Source organism: Vanessa cardui, chromosome 6 (assembly GCF_905220365.1).
Source record: "Vanessa cardui chromosome 6, ilVanCard2.1, whole genome shotgun sequence".
NCBI classification, from domain to species: domain Eukaryota; kingdom Metazoa; phylum Arthropoda; class Insecta; order Lepidoptera; family Nymphalidae; genus Vanessa; species Vanessa cardui.
This window is the reverse complement of record NC_061128.1, coordinates 12,560,235-12,569,960: the sequence shown is the minus strand read 5'-3', so window position 1 is coordinate 12,569,960 and position 9,726 is coordinate 12,560,235. Positions and strand designations below refer to the sequence as shown.

The 9,726-nt window shown below is 33.4% G+C and overlaps 1 long non-coding RNA gene across 1 annotated transcript; it reads left to right on the top strand.

Annotated features, from left to right (window-relative positions):
* Window positions 1-140: 140 nt before the first annotated feature.
* LOC124530578 lies at window positions 141-9,623 on the top strand. Its single transcript, XR_006966474.1, has 3 exons — window positions 141-263; window positions 8,717-8,824; window positions 9,474-9,623. It is a non-coding gene; the product is annotated as an uncharacterized LOC124530578 (long non-coding RNA).
* Window positions 9,624-9,726: the final 103 nt, after the last annotated feature.

The window sequence follows — 9,726 nt, the reverse complement described above, 5'->3', positions numbered from 1 at the left end:
TAAAAAATATGGTTGACTAAATTTAAGGCGAGTATTATATCCGTCTCTGTTAATACAAATCGCGCATGTGTGTGTTTGTATGTGTTGGTGTGTGTAGGTCATAATAAACCCGTATTTAATACAATGTTATATTTTTTTAGAATCCTCAAACAGTTCAGCAAATTCGGCTCGCATCGGTCAAAGTCGGCTGTTGTCGGTGCGAAATTTTGGCGAATCACTCTACATCCCACCTCAGCAGACAGTGTGCTCGTCGCTTGACAAAAGTATGTTCACTTAAAGCTATCAGTATTTTATATACTATCTTTTATTGACTTGAATGCTCCGGTGGTCTAGTTTAAGAGTCAGTAAATAAACAACAACCACAGCCCCTAAATTCTCCACTACTGGTCTACATGCTCCTCTCTCTTTGATGAGAAGGCTTTTAACATATTCCACCACGTTGTTCGAATGAGGGCTAGTGGAATACAAATGTGGCAGAATTTCTATGAAATTAAATACATGCAGGTTTCCTCACGATGTTTACCTTCACCGCCTAGCTCGAGGTTAATTATAAACACAAATTAAGCACATGAATATTCAGTGGTGCTTGCCTGGGTTTGGACCCGCAATCATCAGTTAGATGCACGCGTTCGCACAACTGGGTCATCTTGGCTCACTGGGTCATCTCGGCTCTGATCACTCGCAAGTGATTCCTATCAAGTATTGGCACTCAGAATTGTTGTGTTCTGGCGCGAGTAAACGATTGTCACTGTAGGCACAAGGAACATAACATCTAAGCTCCCAGTGGTGGTTGGCTGTCTAAATTGAATGGTTTATGTTTATTGCAATGCCGATTTCACGGTCTTTATAATTTCACGGTAATATAATATATAATCCATCTACGATTGGCGCTCGTGTGAGAAAGACGTAATAAATTTTGTCCTCCCTTTTTTGCTGATTATTAGTACTGTAGTTCATTAATTTCGGTTTTTTACAATTAAAACTGTGCGGACGAGATTGAAAGTTATAGTAAAGACTTAAATAGTGCTGAAAAACCATAATTTATAGTGAAATTAAAACAAATTTCTCAATTATAGTTTCTGTGTTCATTACTTCTACCTTCAAATATAATTAGTGAACGTGTTGTGCTTAGTGGAAAGACAAAAGACAACTGTATATAACTACTCTACGTATGATATAATACACAGAACGTTATAATACATACCGCAAATTCGATTTATTAGACAGTAACCTGTTGGTGCAGAAATTTTGCGCTTGTATTGAGCCGCATACTTAAAGTGACCAGGGTTCAAGCCCCGCTCGGATCAGAACATAAAAATTTAAAATTTATATTTATTTCCAAGATTATAATTTAATCTAAACTCAAAGATACAAAATGTCAACAGAAAACAACACCTTAAATACTTCCGACAAACTATTGTGGGGTTGCTGCATTGCCACGCTAGATGGCGAAGATTACATACGTTGTGTGACATGCAAATTAGCTTTTCACTATAATTGTTTGAACATAGACATAAACAAAGAATTAGATAATAACTGGAAGTGTCCTGCGTGTATTCGCATTAAACCCAAACGCAACAAAGATGATGATACTCCTTTAAGTTTATCAGGACGTCCCGGCGCGAATACATTGAAACAAGGTTTAGCAAAACGTTCAACTAAAAGGCAGGCCGTTTCATCACCCCCAGATCCAGCATCACTCAATACCATTACTATTGAAAGTCTACGTGAATTAATCTCTGATACAATAAATATTGAAATGCGTCAATTATCAAACGATTTCAACAATAAATTATCCTGTGTTCTAAATAAAGAGCTGAAGGTTGTACAGGATGAACTAAAAGAGGTAAAAGAGTCCATGAATTTTATGAGTTCTCAGTATGAGGATATTATTAAAAGATTTTCTGCTTGCACAGAAACTGTTAAGGAACTACAGAAGCAGAACGATAATCTCTCGTCAACAGTCAAAATTCTCACGAATAAAATAAATACTCTTGAGCAGCAAGCTAGGTCCAATAATGTACAAATCCAATGTATGCCCGAAAACAAGAATGAAAATCTTAACACGTTGATAACTAATTTGTTTAAAACTGTCAACTGTACTCTAAAAGAGGAGAATATTTTGCATTGTACGAGAATATCTAAAATAGACACTGCTAGTTCTCGTCCCCGATCGATAGTTGTGCAGTTATGTTCTCCCAAAGCTCGGGATTATTTACTATCCTCGGTGATAAAATTTAATAAAAGTAACCCAGATAATAAACTTAATACGTCGCATATCGGTCTGAGTGGAGATAAAAGTCGTAGTAACTATGATATAATCGTTTTAACAGAAACATGGCTTAATGAAAGTGTTTTCGATACGGAGCTTTTTGACAATAGATATGTGGTTTTTAGAAGAGACAGAGCATTGTCCAGAGTTCAAGGTAAAAGAGAAGGAGGAGGAGTTCTAATTGCCGTGTCTAAAAATATTGAATGTCAGCGTATGCAAGAATGGGAGAGTGTATGTGAGGATTTATGGATTACGGTAGACGTAGGTAACCCTTGTATCGCAAAGTTTGCTTTATGTGCTGTTTATCTGCCTCCTCCTGTCAATAAAAATATCCTAAATAATTTTATTGATAACTGTAATAAGATTTCAGAATTTCATAACAATAATACATGCATCGTAGGTGATTTGAATTTGGGTTGTATTGATTGGAACTTACTTAATAACTGTGCTGAATCTCCAAACTATCGCATCTCAAACTTAGGACATACACTTCTCGATTTTTGTAACCTCAATGAATTACGACAGTGCAATAACGTGTTGAATAGCATGAATAGGATTCTAGATGTTTTTCTTACAAATATTGAAAACTGTTCAGTAATGGCATCTATGCAATCATTATGTAGGGTAGATAAGTTTCACCCACCTATCATTGCATACTTTTGTGATATAAAAACAAAGGCCTTAAATAATAATTTTAATAAGATAAGATATAATTTCATTAAGGGTGATTATTTAGAAATGAACACTTATTTAAATAATATAAAATGGCATGAGTTGTTCTGTGACGATGATGACATTGATAAAATGGTTGATGTTTTCTATGAAGTTCTTAATGTAGGTATCTCAAAGTTTATTCCAACATATAAAGTAAAGAGTACTAAATATCCGCCATGGTTCACTTATAAGCTTATTAAATTAATCCGGGAAAGTAATAAGTTACATAATAGATATAAAAAGGACAAAAACCCCATGGATGAAATATCGTTGTCAATTTTGGAAGAACGTTGTGAAAATTTTGCCAATGAAAATTACTTTTCATATATTAATTATATAGAACATAGGATCAAAAAGCAACCTAAATTATATTGGACATACATGAAAGGAAAACGTAACGCTGCTAACTCATATCCCTCAAAGATGACTAATGGACAAAACACAGTGCTTGGAGGGGCAAGTATAAGTGAACTCTTTGCTGAACACTTTGCAAGTATAATCTATAAAAATGTAATTCAAGACCCTCCGAACACTGAGTTTCTAATAAACTCCGTTTTATTAAATCAATCAAGTAATAATTTATCAGATATATCAATTGACCATGAAGATGTATTACATAAACTAAAGCAAGTTAACAAAGCCAAAGGTGCAGGAACCGATGACATTCCACCAATTCTCATTGCAAATTGCGCATCTAACCTCTCAAAACCATTGTGTTTTATTTACAACAAGTCATTGAAAGTAGGAAAGTTTCCATCTAAATGGAAAATAGCTAAAGTGGTACCTATATATAAGAGCGATAACAAAACAAGCGTCCAAAATTATAGACCAATATCAATACTGACAACCTTTGCAAAGATTTTTGAATCTCTAATTCTCCCGCATGTGCAGCACTATTTTAGACCTTTGATTAGTGATCACCAACATGGTTTTATGAGGTCAAGATCAACTACAACAAATTTGGTTGACTTCACCGAAACCTTAGCTGAACAAATTGATGTAGGAAAGCAAATAGAAGTTATTTATACCGATTTTAGTAAGGCCTTTGATCTAGTTTCCCACAATATACTTATAAAAAAATTGCACTTTTACGGTTTTTCAGGTAACTTACTTAAATGGATTGAGTCATATCTAACTGATCGGAGATTTTATGTAGTTGTTAACGGCTTTGAATCTACTTTTAAAAAAGTTTACTCAGGAGTCCCACAAGGATCTCACTTGGGTCCGATACTATTCAACATCTTTGTAAACGATCTTCCATCGTGTTTTAAACATTGTACGCCGTACATGTATGCAGATGACCTTAAATTCCTTAAAACTATAGAAACAAGTTGTGATTATACAAAACTACAAGATGACATAAATAGGCTAATAAAATGGTCAGACAACAATGGAATGGTGATAAATACAAAAAAATGCTTTCAAATGACTTTCACCAGAAAAAAATCTTGTATACGGTCCAACTGTTATATAAAGTCTGAATGTTTGCAAAAATGTGAAACAATAAGTGACCTTGGTGTGATATTTGATACAAAATTAACATTTAATAACCATTTAACTAACATCATAAACAAAGTGTCACGTATGCTAGGTTTTGTTATGAGAAACTGTAAAGTTTTCATTCAGAGGAAAACTAAGATCATGCTATACAATAGTCTCGTACGAAGCTTGCTCGAATACTGTTGCGTAGTTTGGAGACCTCACTATTCTACCCACTCACTGAGACTCGAGCGTGTGCAGAAACGATTTCTTTGGCACTTAGCACAATCTGAAGGTATAGCAGAGGATGTTAAGTCATATGCTGATAGGTTAAGGTACTTTGAAATGAGCTCACTAAAAGAACGTGAGGACATTCTAGATTTAGTCTTTCTCAACAAATTACTTAACTCTCATTATAATTGTCCAAAGATCCTATCACGTCTACGATTAAGAGTGCCTTATAAATATCCGCGTAACCCTATTGCACCTTTTGTGCCACCAATCCGTCGAACTGTACTCGGTGCTAACTCACCTATTCCGCGTTTGAGTCGCTTATCTAATAAATATGCCGAACAAATAGATATCTTTTCGTGTACACCTGACAGTCTCAAAAAGAAACGACTAAGTTATCCTTAATGTCTGTGTATTTAAATTTTATTTGTCTGTATGTTATTTTTATTTTTATACTGTTTTATGTGTAATTTATCCTTACTACGGTTTTCTCTTTTTTTTCTATTAGATAAGAATCATATTTTATTGTATAACTTTATTACTCATTAGCTTCTTTCTCACTTAAATGTATATGCATGTGGTGTTTGTCTACACAAAGTTACAAATTGTTAATATTTACGTAGCTTTATTATAATTGTAAAGTATCAACCCATTTGATTCGTAACTTGACGAACCTTAAATAAATAAATAAATAAATAAGACTAGCTGTCGTCTGTGGCTTCGCCCTCGTATTGAGTTGATTATCATTTATACAGCATAATAAATAGACTGTCCTTTTTTGTAGTTCAAGGTTTATTCATCAAATTTCGTCGAATTCGGTTCAATTGTTTGACAATGAAATAGAAAGAGATAGAAGCAGTTACTTTCACATTTACAATATTTTTATAGATTTAATAATCACAGTTTGCTATAAGTGAATAAATAAATATTGGACATAATATACATTCTCTGATCCTATCGTAAGTAGCTAAAGCATTTGTGTTATGGACAATCCGAAGTAACAACGAAAGAAAACTAAGGTAAAACTCTCTATTATTTGTTCATCAATATCCGGAATCCAGGTAAGGTCTACCTGGTGCATCATGAGTGCCATAATGACAAAACGTCACCTAGTGCGTAACTTAGTAACAAGTTTAAAGCAAGCAATTGCTGCCAGTAACGGAGAGGAAGTAGGAAAAGCTGATTTAGGGCAGAAAGATCGGTGCTTGATTTTTTTGAAAATTGACTTGGTCGGAAACCGAACCCGGGACCTCGCAGTGGTTTACCCATGAAACAGGCTACTCGAAAACAGCGGTCGTCGAACGTGGACTACAACAACAATATTCAGAAAATACAAGTTAATTTTAAAATTATACAATTAATTAAATCAAAATCAACTGTAATGTGTAAATACATACGTACTCTCGAAAACACAGCATCGCTTTTACAACGGTGACGCTCGCGGACCGCATACAAAAGGAAAATATACGAACAAACAGTTGTGGCATTCGCATAGGAATGACGTATTATGTTGTATCGTAACCTTTGTTGGTGTTTGAGGGAAAATTTTGAAAATGGAACAGTTTAATGATTGAATGAACGAACTCTCTTTCAACCGACTTCCAAAAGGAGGAGGTTATCAATTCGTCTGTATTTTTCTTTTTTTTTTTTTTTTTTTTTATGTTTGTTACCTCATAACTTTTCACTGGGTGGACCGATTTTGATAATTTTTTTTTTTGTTTGAAAGGTAGTGCTTCCCGTGGGGTCCCATTTTTTTATTTTTTTTTTCCGATGATGGTATCCATGTGAAAACGACATAAGTCTTAAATTTGCGTTATGTATATGCGCGACAAATAGGTGAATAACTGAAAATCACGTTAACCAATTTTGATAATTCTTTTTTTATTATAAAATATATACTTCAAGGGTACTTTGGTGAAAGTTTGGTAAGGTTCTGAGCACAGGATCCATGACAAAGTGACGGAACGGAAGGGAACGGAACAATTCTGAGGAGCACGTTAGCGATACTCGGTCGAATCTTTTATTTATAGGTTATTTGGATATTTGAGTCACCTTCCGTAATGTGGTTATGTTTATGTAATTATCATAGTCGAATATTATAATCAACTAGCTACCCACCCCGGCTTCGCACGGGTGCAATACTGATACTAAATATACTACAGAATTTGTGTATATACGACATCACATCGCAAACTTCTAAAATTATCAGTGTTTCTTTACTATATTGTTCATGTATTATATACACAAACCTTCCCCTTGAATCACACTATATTTTAAAAAAAACCGCATCAAAATCCGTTGCGTAGATTTAAAGATATAGGGACAGAGAAAGCGACTTTGTTTTATACTATGTAGTGATGGAACTCCTATACGGCTCGCAGTTAGGGTGCGATATGGGGCAGAATTTCTTACTATCTTTAATCAAATTTTGTGTATGTGATGTGATGTCATATGATGTATGAAATATAGTTGGTCTTTTTCAAAGTTTTTTTGCTGAGTTCGATTACAGCTCTTTCGAGGGATCCTTGTAGTTCACGCCGCGTGACGTATTAAATCCGCATTTTCGAAAGTCTATTTTTGCTTTATTCGCAAGTTTCCTTTTTTAATTGTCCTCGAAGTAGTTTCTGACTCATATAAACGGAACGCTTAATCTATCCGTATTAAAAAAAATAGTTAGTCAACATCAGCTTCACTTAAAATCAAAAAATAAATAAAATTTTAACAAAAAGAAAAACCGACTTCAAACAAAACACTATAATAAAACAAATGAATATGCACGAAAAAGTAATAAAAATAATTGCGTATTCAACATATTTTTTAGAGTCTTCCTAAGTTAAATGAAATGAAAAATATTAGACTACTTAAAAGTCGATTAACGATTATATCATGTAGTTATAATTATTGTTATATTTGGAGTCGGTGTCAGCCAATAAAACCCTACAGTATATCTATCAAAAAACAATACGAGAATACTTTAACAAATATGTTTTTTACAAATTACCTTTTACACAATAATATACTGGATCAATCAAGGGGCTCGTATCGCTTCTTTCTTTTGATTGTTGGGGCAAGGGCACCGTGGCTGACACCGGCTCCAAATATACCAATAACTATAACTACATGATATAATCGTTAATCGACTTTTAAGTAGTCTAATATTTTTCATTTCATTTAACTTAGGAAGACTCTAAAAAATATGTTGAATACGCAATTATTTTTATTACTTTTTCGTGCATATTCATTTGTTTTATTATAGTGTTTTGTTTGAAGTCGGTTTTTCTTTTTGTTAAAATTTTATTTCTAAGTAATGACACGAGAGCTACGAATGTGTGCGTGGTATTTTCTAAATAATGATACAAGAGCTATGAATGTGTGCGTGAGAATAAAAAAGGCCTTATCTAAATATTTCTTATATCAACTTCATATTATTTTGAAACTTCATATTTAATTGTTTTTAAAATAAAATAAAACAAATACGGTCTTCTTTTTGTTTTGTAATTGTTCAATCATGTACGATACCCCAAAAAGATAGATATCCTTTCTTACTTTTATTTATCGATAAATTTTATACTGAAATTTCAAATATATTTTATGTAAAACGATACACTTTTTAAACTGCCGCGTAATGACGTGGAAGTTTAGATTACAGAAAGAGTTGTCGTTATTTTTTCACGTCTCCTCTATTCAACGTTTTTATCGTTATACATGTATATATATAACTATATACATGGGCAAATGGGCCACCTGATGGTAAGTTACCACCGCCACAGACTAAGAAATATTAACCATGCCTTAGATAAGATGGGGGCCAAAATTATTTGTTTATTATTATAAACACAATGCTGATATAAATATCTTATTAAATATATAGTAATTTTGAACGAAAGAAACACTGTCTGGCTGTAAATACAAGTTTGAACTCCAAAGTGATAGAACATAGGCTACTTTTCTATATGCAACGACGATATTAAAAAGTCTAATTAATTTAAGATAAGATAATTAAGATAAAAAATATTTCAGAAATGATAATGCCCCAACAACGGGATCTGTTGGCCTCACAGACGACTTCAATAGACGCGATTAGCATACACCAACCATCAAACAATATGCAAGCAAACCCGGATACAGGTAATATACTTTACAACTTTTTAACCAACAAAAAACACAACAAAATTTTAAGGTGTTTTCTGTCTCGTACAACCACTCTGTGAAAGAAAGAGACAACACATTCCTTAAAGGCCAAAACGCAGCGACAATTTCCTATTTTTTTTCCATCAGTGATATGATTTTCTGCACAAGTATTCTGCGCTCTGTGTTTATTAGCTGTGACGTAATCCCTTCAGATGTTCCCCATTAATGTTGATGGCAATTTTTTGTACAAATAGCTTAAACTTTTTTTAATTGGACTTGGAGAAATGATGTCTTTGCTTTTTTGACAGCATCAAAATGGTGCCTGTTAAATTTGTTTACGTAATTCAAAGATAAACATTTAAAAAAAATATAATCTAAATGAGCTTATGTAAACTAAAACTAAAAGAATAATGTTCGACTAGCATTACTAAAAAAAAGGTTAACATTTTACTGAGTAAATAAAAGGTTTGTGAAAAATGAGACGAATAAATTTGATATTAAAATTATTTTATTAAATATATACATTTACATGTGACAATAGGATGGCTTGTAATTGTCGTTTAATAGAAACCCTTAAAGATATCTTAAGAGAAATTTTCTTTGACATTTCATAATTTTTATTTATGATTACATTGTCTCGACAAAGGGAACATCGTCGATCACTCAAAGACTTCTTGCAACGACGCTAAGAGTATGATTGAAAGTAATTCGAACACAATACCATCGAGCACGGAGCCGATCACTGTGACGAGCAATTTGAACGCAGCTAAGTGGATGAAGGGATACGTCAATGATTCTAAGAAAGGTATGTATAGTTTTGCCTTTACTTGGCAGTCCCCGGGCCCTGGTGATACCGGGGAAATGCCACTCCTTCACTTTTTTTTTAATAAATAATGAAT